The sequence below is a fragment of the Pteropus alecto genome, unplaced genomic scaffold (genome assembly GCF_000325575.1).
Source record: "Pteropus alecto unplaced genomic scaffold, ASM32557v1 scaffold75, whole genome shotgun sequence".
Lineage (NCBI taxonomy): Eukaryota > Metazoa > Chordata > Mammalia > Chiroptera > Pteropodidae > Pteropus > Pteropus alecto.
Window position 1 is genome coordinate 3,590,043 of NW_006440638.1, and position 20,136 is coordinate 3,610,178.

Below are 20,136 nucleotides of genomic sequence, written 5' to 3' on the forward strand. Positions count from 1 at the left end.
TCTTCTAAGAAATACATCGTTTGATGTAAGAATATATGTTTACATTTCAGCAATTTCTTCAAGCTGTTTCTCTTCATCTGCTTTAAGAAAAAATATATTAAATACTTTTTGATTTAAAGGAACGTAAAACTATCTTTTTTTCTGTAGGCATGCAGAAAAAGATGGTTGAAATGATATTATTTTAGTTTGTTAGAATCGTGAATTGATTACATTTCTTATAATGGGTAATAATGCATTAATTTTGGTTCTTTTTTATTTATTTATTTATTTTATTTTTAATTTTTTTTAGGCAAGGAACTCTTGGTTGGCTTCACAGATTGCAGGGACCTTGTCAATTTACAATCCCTTATTTTTTACGCCTACAGTACCTGGTCTTCCTAGGTGGTCTCCCATCCAAGCACTAACCAGGTTCAACTCTGCTTAGCTTCCGAGATCAGACAGGATTGGGCTTGTTCAGGGTGTCATGGCCATAGTCAGTTTTGTTTCTTTATACAAAAATATATTTAAAAATTGGTCTCACACTGCAGTTTTTAAATGTAGATTGCTGTACCACTTGATTACTTACATATCTATGCATTACTCTGATAAAATAAACAAAAAAGATATGTGTGAAATAAGTATTTAATAATTCTACAATAAAATGACTAATAATAATCATCATTTATATAGAATGCATGACTATTATTACCCAGGCCTATGCCAATTACTTTGCATGCACTATCTTTTATTATGCAGTATGACACCTGGTAGATATTTTTGGATGAGTATTTTCCTGGTGGCCAAAGAAATCTCAGCAAATAGGCAGATTCATGTTTATTGATATCCTTTTCAATTTATGATAATGGGATCATCATTCATACATGTAAAACAGGTAGTATTATTGCATCTTAGCCCAGCACAATGAACATGTTATTGATACAACAAGAATTGCATATAAAAGCATGAAGCATTCTCACTGCAGTCAAGAAAGTCCAACTATATCAATAAGATTGGTAGCTGCCTCCTGACCATCCAGTGTCTGTTATGTTGCAAATGCTGTACTCCCTTCTTTTTTTTCATCTTGTTTTTCTGGATTTTTCTTGTTTTCTCTCAGTCCCAAGAGTGGTCTGCTAACTTCTTATAAATTCTTTGAGCCTACAAAATTGTTCCCAGAATTCTCCCTTGCTTCAGTTCACTAGAGTTGCTTTTATTTCTTGCAAGCAAGGACACTGAATAAACCATAATCCCACCCTCTATTTCCCTCCCAGTTTTAGGAGAACTATCTCATTAATTTCATAACTTTTCCCTCCAAATGTCAATTTCTTCTTCATCTCTGGGAATTAACTTCTTATTTGTTTTGTGGGGTAAATGGTCTATAGCAAGACCTGAAATTGGGTTTTTCTTCAGCTCAGCCTTCCTCCACTAACTCCTCTCTTCCATAGCATCACGAAAATGAAAATAAATCACTTTCTTTACATTTTTATAATGTCCTTCAATTTTGGGTCGATGGAATTGAAATGCATATAAATTGATTATGGAAAGAAAGGTGGTAAATTGTAGGATGAATATCAGGTGCTCAACTCCATACAAGAGGTAAGGTCCAAGAACAGATTTTTATGTAGAATAATGGATAGATTCCACAACCTTCAAGCAAGCCCTGTAAGTACTATTTCTCTCAATAACTGTTATAATAAAAATAGCATTATTGTCCCTTTGACCAAAATGGAGGCATTGGATAAGATACTTGTTAGATAAAAGGTAAGCCAACTTCTGTGCAGAAATAAGTGGAGTACCTTAAACAACTTCACAATATTTTTTCATGTATACATTTTGGATCTGACATAACAGAAATGGACAATTTAAGTTCTCAAATTATATTACATAGCCATTAACCAAAAATTCAGTGCTGCATTTATAACACACGGCATCCCCCATTCCTCTTGCTTTTGCCATTCCTCTTGCTTTTGCCCCAGTGTTCCATACACATTGGCTTTATTTTAGTTTGTAAAGCATGCACATCCTTTCTTCTCTTTGCTTTGTCTGTTCCCTTGATCTTTAATGTTATTGCCCTGTATCTATTCATGATGGGCTTCCTTTTACCATTTAACTTCGATGTTATGCTTAACTTCCATAGAGAGTTCTTAGCTTGAGTTCCTAATCTAGAGAGCTACTCAATCACTATCACATGCATCTCTTCTATTTCTCTGTAAAGCACTTGTCACCATAGGAAATTTTCTAGTCTATTTATATATGTTTGCTTTTACTTATCATCTGACTCACCTCACTTCAATGTAAGCATGGGCTTTCGATTGTCGGTTTCCCGGAATTTAGAAAATTTCAATAAATATTTGTTGTATGAGTGAATCAATTAACTCTCAATTATATAATAGAAGTACATTCTTAAGGACAAGTTGGATAGAAAAATAAATACCTAGGAAGGCGTAGGTTTTAACATGTTGCATAAGGTCTTAGTAATTAGTCAGTTAACTATTGAAATATATTTGCTCAAAGTACAATTACATGAAGTTTAGACTACTTGACCTGTGGACTGTCTTCTTCATAGTAGTTAATGGACTACTCACATTTTGTATGAAGGGCACCTAGTCTTAATTTGTAATAATAAAATTAAATAAGCATATAAAAGGAGTTGGTATTTATCTTCCTATTTCCTTTTGAGGAATGTAAGAATAAATCATGGGTATTAAGCATTCAATATTTTCTATAAAATAGTCATCATCCTATTAGATGTTGATTTCACAGAATTGGTTTTACGAAACAAAGTCAGGATGAACATCCACAGCCAGGGACAATAGTGAGTTTATGTAACATGGCACATATTAGATTCTTGGCCACAGCATTCACATCCAAAGAAAACCCAATAAAAGCCACAAGTTCTCTCTGTTACTTTCAGTGTAATTTAAAGTTTACTGAAGAGTAGAACAATCTCAGCGATGAAATAGCCATGTCTATAGTTCATCTGCTTCACTTGCAAAACATTGTCCTGAGAAGCCCAGTATTGTAATTTTCCAGTTGGAAAACTTGCTTAGTGAGCTAATTGTTTGTAATGGAGGAACAAAGAGTTGCCTTTTTAAAAGTATGATGTACTACTGTGTTGGGCAAACTTGAAACAGGTTTTTAAAAATGATAAAGAAAGCTCACTATTTAATACAGTTCATAAATATTTCTAGAGGCAAGAAATCTTTCTCAAGTGATATATTTAGTTTGAAATTTTAAACCGTTATATAATATGATAAGATATAATTGCATTTATGTGTGCATAATTTAAATTGTGCAATTACATGGTACATAAACTTAGTAGAAGAAAGAGTGCATACTAAAATACAGATGTGATTTTCCTAGGTAGAAAAATTTATCTGGAAGTTAAAAATAGGGCCAAAATGTGGATGATATGTATTTTCAATTTATTTGGGAACATGGACCACACAAAGTTTATGGATTATGCTTTTAAATTCTTTGCCTGTTATCGATTAAAGTTCTCAGATTTAGTAATGTTAAATGTTAGCTTATTGATTTTTATCCAGTAGAAATCCAAATTATTTCCATTTGATGAAACAAATGACTCAAAGCTTATAGTTTATTGCCCTTTTAGATATTAACCAAATTTAGGGCTAAACCAACAATCTTAACCTAACATTCTTTTTTAAATTGCCAATTGTCTATAAATAACTAGTTTCTCAAATGTTAATGCTTCCTCATTAGTTAGTTGAACAAAATAGTTGTATTCACTTTTTGTTATATGAGTTTCATAATTTAGCCTTTGAAAAATTAGACTTTAACAGCCCTAAATTCATGCATCAAATCAGTATACCTCCTTAATGTTTTATCTCCTTAAACATCTTTCTCTGAAGCCAAATCTGGTGCTTTATCCACTTCCTTAAAAACTCTTTGTCTATAGGATAAAATGCACACTGTTTACAAAAAAAAACTCTAGTCCACAAAATTTAACTCTACCTACTCTCCAGCATTTTGTCTTGTTATATCTACCCTCATATTCTATGCCCCAACACTGTTCAATTAATAGTTAGTATGAACATACCCAGTTGTGTGATGGAGAATTTCTGCTTTGGCTATTGTATTCTTCTTCTTCTTTTTGGGGGTGGGGGTGGAGGTGGGTCTGGGAATGCCTTTTTTTTTTCTAAATACCTAACCTACCCCTTGTCATCTTTTCAGAAATATAAAATATCACTTTTTTAATTATAAAATTTTTCTGTACTAATTACCTCAAAATGCCCCAGGTAAAACTGGCTTTCTTCCATAGTTTCGTAATTCTAACTTAATAATTCTCTCAGTACAACTGCAATTCTATATTACACTTATCTATTTATATGTCTATCTCCATTTACCAGACTCTATACTTCTTAAGAGAGGGTATATATCTTATATGCTTTTGTATTTCTAGCAATTTTGCTGTGCAGTTTTCTGATACCTAGAAGATACGTGACACATGATTACTGAAAATTAAAATAATAACGGAAGATATGAATTGGGGAGACATTCATGTGGCCTAATTCATAAGGCAAAAATTAGAAGAGATTTTAGAGATCAGTTAGTTTAGGGATTTTAAACAAATTAAACTCTGAGTGAATAACCTGTCTATATGTTGCAGTTTAGACATTAAAAATAGAGGTGGAAATGTCCCTGTTTACTGCTTGAGAAACACTCAATGATCTCAAATCCTCATTTTGTATGAAGAAATTGAAGCCCAGGAATAAAGCAATTATCTATGGCCACACAATTGTACTCTGGCAGACTTGGGATTAGTTCTTTTGTCTTGAATTCTAAACAAGCACTCTTATAACTACTACCCAGAAGATGAAATATTTTTAAAAGATCTTTTTTGGTTTTGACACCGAATTAGCCTTTTCTTTAGGGAACTACATTATAGACAGACGTGAGACTAAGTTGAAGTTGACCTCTAATACCACATTGCTTTTTCACCATTCCCAAGGACATCCTGACCTTTTAACTTCAGTTTCTTACCTTTCTGGGATGACCATATTTCCTTCAGAGTATCAGCAGGAGTACTTTCAGTGTTCTGAGACAAAGCAATATTACAGTGCTCAGCTTTTACTAAAAACTTGACCTTTCAATTCAGTGATGCTCATATTGGTATCACTTGAGATTTCTCTAAGAAAGAAAAAAACGTAAACTAAAATATCAAGGATTTTTGTTGTTGTTGTAAGTTAGTTAGAAATTCTGGCCAATTTACTACCATGGCTTATTATCAGAAAGACAAATAAAGGGAAAACTCCATTTTCTCTTTTGCATACAGATTTATCAAGTACTTTCTGTTTATTTTCGAAAAATAATGACCGAACTAAAAAAAAAAAAAAAAAAAAAAAAAAAAAAAAAAAAACTTTAAAAACACTTTTAAAAATGAACAGACATTTAAAATAATGGTCATAAAGGAGAAATAGTTAAAATTATCTTAATGTAATAGTAAAGAAAAAACAATACTATTAATTACACACACATAATTCTGATGTTTATAGGCCTTAAAGTAATTTGTGATGAAATAATTTTAAAATGATGAAATATTCCTTCAAGATATACTATCCTAACATTTAAATTATTTTTCTAAGCCCTGGAATGAGAATTTCTTGGGAATAGAATATAACATTGGCCTATAATATGTGGTTTTGTTACCTTTAGATAAACAGAATGGAAAATACATCTTAAAACAAATTGAGACATATTTGCTAACAGGTTATACAATCTGCCATTCTTAAATGAAAATACAAAATATTTGTTATTCGCTTTTCTTTTTTCCTCTCTTCCTTCTTTAATCCAAGCTTTTTCTTATATTTTGTATTTTTTATTTACTCATCAGTGGTTTGTTGCTGCCAATATATGTCCAGAATAAATAAAAGGAGGAGGAGATCAGGAAACAGTCATTATTTTAGCTAAGAAAGTAATAAAATATTTCATGGTTGCAAACATATACATCTATAAACTATTTGCTTATTCTGTTGGTAACATAATAACTAAAATCAAGTTACATACCACTGAGACTATAGGATTCACATACTGTGCTGTAAGTGGATTTGCAAACAAGATTATCTTTAAAGTTGTATTGACTTCATTGATTTTCATAAGGGTGTACTCTGTTCTATGTAATCGAGTTTTTATTGCAATTTACAGGTAAACATTTGAAATACCTGACGGCATGTTTTTCTTACTGTAGTGAAAGAAAGCTAAAATTGAAATGTGTCACCATTAACCTTGAAACTATTGTGTTTTATTGGTTTGTGTTTTAACCATCTATTATTTAAATATGTCTATGTGGTTATAATATTTATTTACTAACACATCTAGAACAATATCTACACTTTGAGGTTACAATAATAGCGACAATCCTATATTTAGGATTTATTTAAAGAGGTTTTTCAGTGAAATAGAAAAAAATACTTCTTATGTGTTTCAACAATAAATTTGTTACTTAGTTTTTTTTCCTCTGAAATATGGTCAATTTGTAATTTTCTACTGTATTAACACACACACATATTCACAAATGCACATGTGTGCATTCTGAATGCAAATTTCCAGCAAATGTTGAGTCCTTTCACCATTCTTGCTTTCTGTAGTCACAGCCCCTTGAAAAAGAATGATCACTTTACTAGTTGTTGAAAATATTTTTGAATCTTCTTACTCACTGAAGCTTCTCTATAATTAAATCTCTCAATTTTGAAAGAATTTCAAATAAGATAGCATGGTAGGTTTTAGGAAATAATAGAGATGGTAAATCTTGAAAACTTGATGTGAAAAAAATGTTTGCAATTTTTAATGGGGATGGAATATTTTTACAAATTCTGAACTAGTAAGTCCCATATTGATTTTAGGCAAGATCCTATGATGAAATTCTATAGAAGTACTACTTTTAACATTTCTACCTTAATTGCTTCAAAGCTATACTTGATTCCCTATAAGGCAGAGCACGAAAAACAAAAAACAAACAAAAAACTGATCTATCTGTGAATTTGGACAAATAGATTTGGAATCCAGCTTTATAACTGTATGTCTGTGGAAAGATTATTTAACTTTCTAGGTGAATAACTTTAGCAAGTTACATTATCTTTCTGGCTCATTTTCCTCATCTATAAAATGGAGACAATATATTCCTCATAGAGTTGCTATAAGGTTTAAATCAGTTAATATGTGTAAAATGCTTAAAAACTATATACTATTAGTGTACAGTATTAATGTTTACTTTCATATTACAATGGTAGGTAAAATAATGGTCCCTCAAAGATATTCACATCCTAATCTTTGGAACCTAGAAATACGTTACCTTATATGGTAAAAGGAACTTGGCAGCTGTTAATTAAGTTTGCAAACCTTGAGATAGGGGCAATTACCCTGGAACGTCCTGGCGGTCCCAGTCTAATTACAAGAGCTCTTTAAAAGCAAAAGAGAAAGGCAGAAGAGTGGGTCAGAGAGAGGAAACAGGAAGAGAGATTTGAAGTACAAGAGGAACTTGACTCACAGTGGCCATATTTGAAAATGGAAGAAGGGAGACACAAGCTGAAGAATGCAGTGACCTCTTAGGACTAGGATTGGATCTGATCTGACACCTGGCAAAAAAACAAGAATCTCAATGATATAACTTTAAGGAAATAAATTTTCCAACCATCTGAATGAGCAAGGAAACAGAATCTTTTTTTAAAATCTCCAGGAAAGAATACAACTCTGACAGCTCCTCGATTTTAACCTGGTGAGACTCGTCAGACTTCTATATACAGAATTGTAAGATAATAAATTTATGGTTTTAAAACACAAACTTTGTGGTAATTCATTATGATGTCAATAAAAACAAAACTAATGCATTTACTATCCTTATAATATTTATTAATTTTTAAGTTTTATTGTCAGTAATTTGAATAAACAATTGCAGCTAAAAAAAAAAAAAAATCATTGAAAGCCACTGTATTTCCAGAGAGACAACTATATCTATATATATGCTTTCAGAACCTGTGATTTCTAATAAGGCACTAATCTCTCCAAAAATAAGAAGATATTTATAATTAGTCATGATGGTTTTATGTTGGTTTCTCACACAGGCTGAAGATCAATGAAAGGGGCAATACTCTCTCATCTTTTAACATTATTTCTATCAATGTTGTAGTCTAATAATTTTCTCCATATATTAAAAATTAAAAACAACTTTTATTTTGTACCAGACAGGTAAACAAAACACACAATGAAAACATCTCTAGAAAACAAAGTTTCACTGTTTTTTATATACAGAAACACAGTGCTAGTGTATATTGACATATATTAACATGGAAGGTGGTTTCCATAGAGATTACGGAAAATCATTATGTTCATATCAAAAATTTTCCTGGGAAGTCTTCCTGTACTAATTGGTTTGAGCAATCTCTAAAATTCCTTTTATAATTTTTACATAAAAACTGAAAAATTGAAAGAATAGAAAAAATCATTAAATTTCAAAACACGATATATTAAACTATAGAGGTGGTTAATTACCACATATTACGTATCAAATGTTTTATTTCTGTCAGAGAATATTGAAGCTGGAGTAATTCTCAGATTTATACATAAAAGCTATACTAATTGCTAGGAGTAGATTTCAACATTATGTATACTTACTGAATACATCGTTATGTGTGAAGAACAATTGCACCCAAATTACCAAGGTTCAGAGGCTGACATATGCATATACTAATTTTTTATATAAAAAAATGAGGGTGAATCCTGAAAATATATACTTAAATGAAGTATCTCATGTAACATTGCAATTATTTTTCTGTACATGATTTTAATTTTTATCTTTCAGAAAACCTATAAAGTTTCTTATAATTTTTGAACCAACAATTAAACATATTTTTATTCTACATTTCAAATAATAAAAAGATCAAAAAGATTGTTGAACAAAATCGTGAAACATTAAAATAATTTATATTTAACATTTTTTGGCCAAGCTTAATTTATAGATTTAAAATTATTATGCAGTCATCACAATAATGCTTTAATTTATTTTAAAAGATGATAAAAACTATGATGTTATAAAAGGTTTCCATAGAGAGCAATTGAAGACAAACTTTTTAAAAATGTCTTTTGTTTAATGTAATTAATAAATTCCTGCTATCTGTAGGTGACTAGAAAATATACATATTTATTCTCAACTTGTAACACATTATGCTTTAATTCCCACAGAAGCCCTTCAAAAATGAGCCACAGTATCCAGTAACACTCCCCATTCCAACTTTTTGATGGAATATAAAAATTGGTTCTTGTATGTTACTTGTCTCCATCTTTCCCATTTTTTTGTTTTTGTTTTGTTGTTGTTCTTCTTGTTGTTTTGGCTACAAACACTGTTTCCTTTGTTTTGTAGAAACAGCTGTGAATTTGCTCATTTTTCAAATATGTCGAAAGTCATACTAAAATGCTTTTTGGAGAAGATCTACAATCTTTTGTGGTGATGTCACTAAATGCAAGCAGATCAAGGAGAGCAAGTCATTTATCACTTACATATACAAAATTTTATCTATCTAGAGAGCAACCACTTTTTAATTCTCTCATCTGAGAAGTTAATATTGTACAATTACTGGATTGAAGCAAAAGAAGACTATATCTGAAAGAGAAACTTTTCATTTATAAACTTTATATTTCTGAGAACAGATGAATTATACTATAAAAATATGCGTTGTCTACAGACTGAAATGAGTCTTAGTTTCTTTCACACTATAGCCAATTAATGAAATATAAGAATAATCCTAGAACAAAAATGTGATGAACATTTGTATCATTAATGTACAGTAGTTTAAGTCCAGCATATTTCTTTTTCGAGTCCATCTCACTAAAATTTTATACACAGACACAATCCATCTTTCAAGACATGTCGAATTCCATAAAAATTCTAAAGATCAACATTATGTGTTTTATTTCAATTTAAGTGATTCTAATTAAAATTAAAGAACGTTTTAAGGCAGTTTGATTGGAAAGCTATGCATACAAGATACTCATTTTTATCATTAACTTACTACTTATAATTCCCCAGGGTCATTAAATATATTGTTAATATTGTCTAAATAATGTATTTCCCTTTCATGTTGTGCAGTCATCATATTCCTGATCTTAGGAAGAAAATTAGTGACAATGTTAGCTATATGTTTCTCATAGATGTCTGATACCAGGTTGAGGAAATTCCCTTCTATTTTTCATTTGCTGAGAATTTTTATTGGGAATAGATGTTGGATTTTGTCACGTGCTTCTCTGTCTTCTGGCTTCAGTGGGGAAATTCAGCCTTCAGTTATACATGCTTCACGATGATTGGGATAGGCTTTCTTTAACAGGGGTTTTGAGAATAGTCATTGGCTCTAGAAATACCAATATTAGTAGTAGTGATACCAATTATTGTTCATATACATGGGTTTTTTATAAATCCTCTAGTCAGAAAATGCCTGTTTATTGTCAGTCTTCTCACTTTGACTTAAAGAGTTTATCATATATTTCTTGTCCCTTCCTAGGATACACCAGAGAAAGCTCCCTCTTTCTTATGCTAATTTAGAATGTTATTATTTCGTAAAGATAGTCTCTTTTTTCAATCTAAAAACATTAGAAATGAGATAGCATTTTTTTCTATTTCATGCTACACATCAGCAGTTGAGTTCCCATATGCATATAGAATCTGTGTATTGCACTATTTTCAGTAAAATTGTTAAATAACCAGGAATCCTCAAAACTATGAATGCAAAGTAAGGCGATGAACCTCTTCATTACCACTAATTTTCTCTGTAATCCTAGGAAAAAACATGAAGCAATTTGAGCCTCGCTATTTGCATTTGTAAAATGAACTGGACTGAGTATTCTTTTAGGTTGTTTCAAGTCTTTAAATTCTATGATCTCTACTTTTGTCAATTCTGAGATTATCTTTGGGAACCACTCCCTTTTTCAAATTATTTGTTGCATAAAGTTTGCAAAACCTAAAACTAGGCCTCAAATAAAGATAATGAAGCAATTCTTTGCCTGAGGGATTTTGAAGCTTGGAATATAAGGTCAGCCCTAAGAACCTGGACTAATTTTCATTATCAACATCAATAAATCATTGTACCGGAAATGCTTTTGATGGTCTGTAGTTGCATCTTTATCTATTTGATTTCTTGGTCTTTGCAACCTTAGCCACTGCAACTTTGTTGTGGACTTAAATGTTTTATATAATGCTTTGCATTCTTGGTGTAAAATAAGTATAAAGTAGACATTTTTGTTTGAAAAAAGAGACTCTAAATGCCAATTACAAATATCAAGAGTTTTGGTTGTTACTTTCACATACCACAGGCAATGGTAGATATGGGAAGTGAGACAGAAGCCAAGTAAAAGACATTTTTTCAGATACATTAATCATTCCTTTTCTCTTTTTAAGCGAGCTTTTACGCAACAAGGAAAAAAGCAAGTTTTTTTTTTTTCCTGTAATTTTCAGTTTACAAGTACAAGCTTTATCCCAGCTCAGTTACTTAAAATGGATTAAAACATGGGAATGGTGAATGGGTTTGAAAGGAGTAGGATTATAATGAAAAAGTCCCCAACATTATTTCTCTTTAATATTCAGATTTCATCACTCTCTAGGAGGTTAGGAAGAGATTTTTATGTTGAATTCCTTTTAGCTCAATAATTCCAACTCATCCTGCTATTGATGCAGCTGCCTCCACTTATCCCCTGAAATTAAAATCCAAAGCAGAAATTTTAGATTTAGACTTGAAGATCTTATGAAAATAAATCCAATAAAGTAAATTGTGACCTTTTAAGAGGAGGCAATGTATTTCTGGCTCTTTTTTGTAGCTATACAACACTGTTTTATAAATTCTTTGAGTTATTTCATTTTTATATTTACATTATTTGCTCTGTTTCACAGAAGAAGAGACCTAAATGCAAATAGATTTCAGTTGGTTTTACCAAAGTCACATAAAAAACCATGGTGTTTATAATTTCCAAGTTCCAGTACCCTGATGTTTTACTTAGAAACCTAATGGAGGCAAATTAGTAAAGAGGAAAGAACTTAGTCCTTCATATCAGGCAAACAATATTTAAAATTCTGATTCTAATACTTAGCCTATATGACATTAATAAACTACTTAATCATTAATATCTTGAATTTTTTTGAAATGTATAAATGGGATAATGATAACTCCTTACAAGTCATTAAGTGAAACATGTGGGAAAAATACATGTAAATCAATTAACAATCTTTGGTTCTCCATTCTTGGCTTCTAAAAGCATTTTCAGACTTCCAATATTTGAATAAAGATTGTGATGAAAAGCTATAAATACAATTGAGCATACACACTTCTTTTTTTTAATAAAGGATACAATTTGGGTTCAGGTGCATTTAATCAACTTGAAATTTTACAAATCTCCACTACTTGTATACTGTTCTGTGAAAATGAAAACAGAGTGTTTTGTTTTGTTGTTTGTTTTTTAGCTAAACATCTAAAAGGGCAAAAAATTGGCTTCTCTAGAAATCTACAGCTGGACTTTTGAGGACATTCTCTTTCAGTAAGCCAAACTTCAAAGGTTTAGGAAACAGTTCTCAATATTTCTATCCTCATTTTGATATCAATTGCAAGTTTGGAATTCCCAAAACCACTCTCAGGTTCAATAATTGGCTAGGAGAACTAACAGAATACATTGAAAGCTGTAATAGACAGATATGGTTCGTTAGAGGAAATGATACAAATCAAAATCAACCAAAAGAAGGAATGCATAGGGAACTCTGAGAGAGTTTCAAATGCAAAGCTTCTTTTGTCTTTTTCCATGGAGTCAGAATGCATTACCTTTCCAGCATTAATACACATAGGATTTTTATGTTGAATTCCTTTTAGCTCAATAATTCCAACTCACCCTGCTATTGATGCAGCTGCCTCCACTTATCCCCTGAAATTAAAATCCAAAGCAGAAATTTTAGATTTAGACTTGAAGATCTTATGAAAATAAATACACATTGGATACTAACAATCAGGGAATACACATAGGATACCAACAATCAGGGAAGCTGATTCAAACTTTGATGTCCAGAGTTTTTCTTGAGTTTCATTATATAGGCATGATTAATTGATTGATTTCCAACTTGGTTGATCTCAGCTTCCAGGTAACTGATACAGCATGACCCAAAGCCTATACCCTAAATTACATGGTTGTTGTTTATGACACGTCCGCCTTCAATCTGACTATCACAGATAACCAGCTCCACTCTAGGATACTGTGTGGCAGTCTCTGACTTAAATAAAGGTACTCCTATCAGGTATAACATAGATTACTTTACAAAAGCAAAAGCAAAGGCCAGATCTTTCATGGGGCAAGACAAAAATTATTTACTACATAACTAGAAATGGAGAAAGGTGATTTTTTTTGTTTGTTTGTTTTCTTTTTCTACAAAAGTCTGTTGGTACCCCACCCATTTCACATGATGATATTCAATTATAATTGCAAATTTGTTCTAGAACACTTACAACTTAATTATATTACATTAATATATTCCTATCATTGGGAAAAAAAACATTTAATATTTTTCTCATTTTTCCTTATCTACCATAATATCTTAATCTTAGTGAGTTTCTTATATTGAATTGTAATGGCAGAAATCAATGCAACCAGAATGCTTGAATGCAGTGTCAATGAAGTAGTAGAAACTCAAGAGGCACTAGAGTTTCAAGATAGTGATTTGCCAGATCCTGACCATAAGAAGAAATCAGAGATAATGGAAAATTATCTAGATTGGTTGTATTTAAACAGTAAATCATGACCCTTGGTGATTCGTTAAATAATTCCTTACTATAGGTCAGAGTCAAAAATATTGCTTGTCTTGCTCTGATCCCAAGCCAATGTGGTGAACCAAGAGAGTGAACTTCCAAATTTTTCTGGTCTATTACCTCTTATAAGTAGCACTTTTTACAATTTAGTAGAATATAGAAGTTAGGTAGGGATAAAATGATATAATTTAATTACTATCTTAACCTACCCAGAGTCGATAAGTATAGCAATTGCTCTTCAATAACTAGAAATTTTATGCATACATTTGTAATTAAATTATTTTTTGTTGTTCTGCCTTACTCAAATTTCCAACCAGGATCTCACTCAAGGTAGTAAGTAATATTATCACCAATGCCCTCTGCCTCAGTCTCATAAAACTGCTTAATTGTATACCCAGTCTAGTCATGTGTATTCTTCTCCTTGTCTTTACGACATGATGTATGTATCTGTGTCTTAAGATATATATTTTTGGAGCCTGAAGTCCCTTTATTGCTAACAAATAAATACTAGTAGATCTTTCTCTAAAGGTTTATGAATAGTATATGCTTCTCTGGCTGAATTAAGAAAAGAACCAGATGCTTGTTTTCCAAGATATCTTATTAACATCGGGTAGTATTATTCTGATGTCTATACTTTTCACCTATATTATGTCTTTTTATTTGTTTGTTTGAGATTATTACTGAGCTAGAAAAAAAATGTGCATTTTCTTGAGAGGAGGTGATGATCTTTTTTTCCTTAGGGCTCGACCTAATTATTTCCAAAATGGTATTTGAAATTTTACATGCTAATATATTTTCATTGTCAACTTTAATCAAATTTAATTTGGTTTCTTTGAAGGAGAAAAAATATTATTTTTCACATTACCAAATAAGCTGATGACAACAAAGCAGAATATTTGTTATTTTATTCAAAATGCTATACAAAGCTGTATTATAACATATATAATTTGATTACAAAACAAACAAAAAAGAAACATTGCAAATTTAGAATTATAACAGATTTACAAGCCATTTTCAAAAATTTAGGGGCCATGTGTGTTTTGATAGCATAGGTTTTGGATTTTGAAAATTGAAGATAATTTGCAAGCCATATATTATCTATCATTGCCAACAGGGTCCGAAGTAGTGCCACTTCATTAAACTTATATTATCTCAACAACAAAAGACTATATATAAATGTTTTCACAAAGTGAAATAACTAAAGGTAATATACAGTGCTTCAAGTCAGATTTTGACTCCAGAAAGCTTGCCATGATTTACAAACATAGGTTTGCTTTAAAAGACATCAATTGGTAATTGTGGTTAACAGATTTAGCACCTATTGTATTAATTTAATTTAATTTTTTTGGTATTATTTTCATACTTATTTCTGATTATGCTAGAGAATTTCACAATTATATTTTGTTGGTTATCACAAAAAATCAACCCAACAAACTTGGGAATTTTGACAAAAGTTGAAGAAATTAATTTATTGTAATTTATATAACTGGTGCTAGGAAACACAGTCACTATATAAAAAGTGTTTCAGAAGATAAATATTTATGAAGGCCCTACTTTGTTTTATTGAAGTTCAAATATTTTGTCATTTTAGAAAGTTTTTTAATATGAAAATATTATGAATTTATCTTAAAGTTAGATTTCACCCCTTATCATTTTCCCCCTTAGTTTTTTTATTATATGACACTAGATAACCAAAGAGTAAAAGCAATTAAGCATTCATTTTGGCTATTTCACTTAACTAATAGGAAATGTATTTCTAGACCATTCTTACATTCATTTTAAATAAAATTTATACTCTTTACTGTCTGATCTTTGAAGTATTATTTTTTATAGAAACTAGTGTAAAACATTTCAGAATTCTACAGAATCTGCTTTATTAAGCAGTTGCTATAGAATAGAAAAGACAGTTTTAACTTTCAGTTTTTTTTTCTCCTCTGAATAAAAGAAAATAGCATCCACTTGGTTGCAGGTTCTCATTATTGAGCAAGACATAGGTGCAACTATCTTATTCATGAGATAGAAGAAAAGGTATATGGTTCAACTGTATGCAGCAAGAAAATTCGTAGTCAAGAGAATACTCTCCTACAAAGGAAATAGTCTGTTAAGAATTGTAAGAAAGGAATAATTTGAAAAGTAACATAAATAAGTACAAGGTCATAAATGAAAAGGATGACAAGAAAGTGAAGAAAGAGCTGATAAGGAATAAATAGAAAGACACTCAAAAATATTTTTGACCAAGATGGAAATAAATACAACTGTTATCTGGCTGGCTATTTTTACCAGGATGATAAACATATGCAGAATTGGCACCTAATGAGATAAAGCTTTATATGATAGTGTTTTATACAGATACTCGGACATACAAAGACATATTGTATTTTTTAATGACTATTCTCAAGGAATATCTGTAATTTAATACCTTACAATATTGGTGCTCTTTGTTAAATTTCTTATTTTTGTCAGTAGAATTTTACTTCACTAATTCGATAGCAGAAATCCTGTTTTCTATGGAGTCATGGGAACAAAATCATCTTATTTAACATTAAGAATGACAATTACAATTTTCTAAACATTTATGACTAAATGAGATGTATATAAAATTACTAGTGCATAATACAGATTTTTAAAAATGCTATTTCCTTTTTTCCCACTACTCCTTTCTCTAAGGATTATAAAGGATTTGAATAAATATACATATAACCATTAGACAACATAGAAAATATTAACTGCTTTATGCAAAGTAATATTTTTTGTTTAAATAAAGAAAGAGAGAAGAAAATATGTATATTGATGAACAAACAAAAAAAGACTATCTTTAAAAGTTTTCATAGGCAATGTTTAAAATTTTCAGAACTGAAGAATAACATTTTATGAAAGGATACTTTGGCAGATAATGTGACAATTTTCACTTCTCGGAAAAACAAAGTAAAGAAATTTATTTTTTATAGATGAGATCTAACAAATGTATATTATTAAATTTGGTGAGAATTTAAACTTTTTATATAAATTATGATCATTTTTATCCATGTATCTAATATAAAAAGTGAAGGGATCTAAACAGCATTTTCATTTGTTAAAACAATAGACAATGACTTTTTTCACATCAATTTTGTGTTTTTTTTCCAGTTGAAGATACTCTGGAAATACATATTCTGCACCAAGACTAACTCGTTTTTATAAAATATGTTAAATAAGTAAAAGATTTTTTATGGTGCTATGAGATAAAGTTTTAAAATAGAATTAAGTGGTTATAGATAATATCTTTTATCTATATTACATTTTGAATCATCAGAATGTTTATGTATAGGTTAAGAAGAAATGTATCCTAGGTTTCTTCAGAGTGGGAAAGTATTCAGTTTTATTCACAAAAGACTTAATGCGAAATTTTGGAGAAACATAGATACATATACTCTTCCTGCCTTTGAGGAGTTTAGCAGTAAATATATAAGTAAAAAAAAAAAAAAATTAGGTACCAATACAGTTAAGTTAGGATTTTGGAAGAAGGAAGTTAGCAGTTAGAGCAAGTGTTCCAGAGGAAATGATTCAGTTGAGTGTTTGGGTAAAGATAGGTTGGCTAAATTTTCAGATAGGAGGAGGCTAATTTAGGAAGAGAAACAACTATGATTTAGGTCAAGGCACAAGGGGCTAAAGTTGGAAACTTGAGAGCAATGATAAAACTAGTTACCTAAGGAAAGGCACACATGAAAACTGTACTATTGTGGGTATGGTTTCATTCTGAAAGCCATGTAGGTTAGTGAACAGTTTCAAGCAGAAAAGTAGTTTGTAATTTGCCATTTAAAAAGATGTCTATGGAAACTGAAAAGAATGATTCAGAAAGGACTATAACTAAAATGTGGGAAATGAGTTAGGAAGTTATTACAGGACTTCAGAGAAGATAATGAATATCAAAGCATAATTGTTATCTGAAGGACTGGAAAGGGGAACATTTAGGAGATATGAAAGAAGTAAAATTAATTGATCACTTGAAATATTTATTGTGCTCTTAGAGAAGAATTAAAAAGTCCCTTCTTGTTCTTGGCTGAGGAGACTGGATTATTGGTGTTGAGAGTCCCTGAGACAGAGATACAAATAGATGAAATGTGGAAAGAGGTCAAGCAAAAAATGAGCTTGGCACTGGACATGTTGAATTTGAAGTGTCTGTGCAGCTTCAGAGTGCTGATGTCAATTATTATGCGGTAGACTACTTGTTAACAGATCATAAATTCAAATTTATCCCTCAGAGGCAGTCTATTCCTTTCATAATAATCTTATCATAAACATGCTTGTTCACATCCTTTAATATAAAGAATTCAAGCAGTAAGCACTAATGTCTTCTTTTTATCAATGACTGATTATATCTACAGATACATGCTATAAGAGAAAAATTCATTTTCTTATCCTGAGTTTAGATTCAGTCATTGAAGTATATTTGCATAATAATTTTCAAAAACTCAAATTAATTTCTGATTATAATAAATGGGACAAAAACTGGTAGAGGGAAATTTTTTTATGTATGATTCCAATAATAGTTATCTGATTTGGATAAATTTTAATGTTAATTGAATAACTTTCCCTTTATTTCTCTATTGAGCTAAGATAAACATATTCAACTCAAAGTAACATTAAAGTATGGAGTTTTATGTAATATGTGTTCTTAGAAAATTGTGTCTATTTACCTTATTATGCAGTTTTCTCCATGTAGGCCATGGTGCCTGATAAAAAATTGTCTCACACTTGAGGTGAATTATTTAAATTATTTTGATGGCTTTCATCTCCCTCTTGGTTGCAACTCTTCAAGCAATAGAATCAGCTGCAGGTCATGTGCATTTGTACACATACTGCCCACTTAGGGATATCCTCTTTTGTACAGGGCAGAAGAACAGGGGGTATACCTTTAGACAATGTTGTGTTGAGCTCCTTTAAAAATTATTAACAATTTTCATAAACAGGAGGGAGGCATTATGCTAAGGTCATTTTCTTCCAACATCTCTGTCACTCATCTTTAAACATGAAAGCAATAGTAGTCTACAGAAAACAGATATAAACTGAATGATACTTTCTATACTCATACATAAATAGAAAGGAAGCTGTCATCAATGTTTAATGTTCATTCATTTGAAAATACATATTAAACCCCTACCACATGTCAAACACAGTTAGACTCCAATGTTTACAATGATGGCAAAAACAGACATGTTCTTCCTTTCCAGCGGGTAAGACTAAGTATAGTGGGGAATACAAGCATTAATTTAAAAAAAAAATAGATATTCAACAATACATAAACTATCATCTCTTATAAGTTTCCCTTTGTTAATATCTACCCGAAACTTGTCAGGGTTAACTTTGATGCCAAGCAAGTGGCCTTTATTTTAAAGAAATTGAAAAAAAAAATGACAAAAAGCCAAAACTCCTGTAAATAACAAGCAATTAGAGCAAGATAGCAGGGTATAAGGTTAATATATAGCAATCACTTTCCTATATACCAGCAATCAACAGATGAAATTTGAAATTAAAATCAGAATACCATTTATATTAGCTCCCCCAAAATGAATTAGTTATATATAAATCTAACAAAATATGTATAAGATCTATATAGAGAAAACTACAAAACTCTGATGAATTAAAGAACAAAATAAATGGAGAGATATCTCATGTTTGTGGATGGAAAGACTCAGTATTGTTAAGATATTAGTTCTTCACAACTTGATCTATAGATTCAATGCAAACTCAATCAAAAACCCAGCAATTTATTTTGTGGACATTGACAAATTTATTACAAAGTTTAAATGGAAAGGCAAGGACTCAAACATTCAATAGAATATTGAAGAACAAAGTCGGAGGTGTTAGCACTACCCACCTTCAATAATGATATAAAGGAACTGTAATCAAGACAGTGTGGTATTGGAGAAAGAGAAAGCAAATGAATCAATGGAATATAATAGAGAGCCCAGAAATAGACTCGCATAAATATAGTCGAAACAATAGAGCAAAGGCAAAAATAGTCTTTTCAACTAATGGTGCTGAAACAACTGGACATACATTTGCAAAAAAAAAAAAAAAATGAATCTTAAACAATTTACAAATATTAACTCAAAATGAACTACAGTAATAAATGTGAGATTCAAAAGTACAAAATTCTTAAAAGATAACACTGGAAAAGACCTAGATAACCTTAGATATGGTATTGCCTTATGAGATATACACCAGAGACACAATCCATAAAATATTGGTAATCTAGATTTTATTAAAATTAAAAACTTCTCCCTTATGAAAGACAACATCAAGTGAATGAGAAGACAAAACACAGACTGAGAAAATACATTTGTTAAAAAAACACATCTGATAAAAGATTATTATACAAAACACACAATGA

The 20,136-nt window shown here is 30.6% G+C and overlaps 1 pseudogene; it reads right to left on the minus strand.

Annotated features, from left to right (window-relative positions):
• Positions 1 to 356: 356 nt before the first annotated feature.
• Positions 357 to 475, minus strand: LOC112484448 (annotated as a pseudogene).
• Between the last annotated feature and the right edge of the window lie 19,661 nt (positions 476 to 20,136).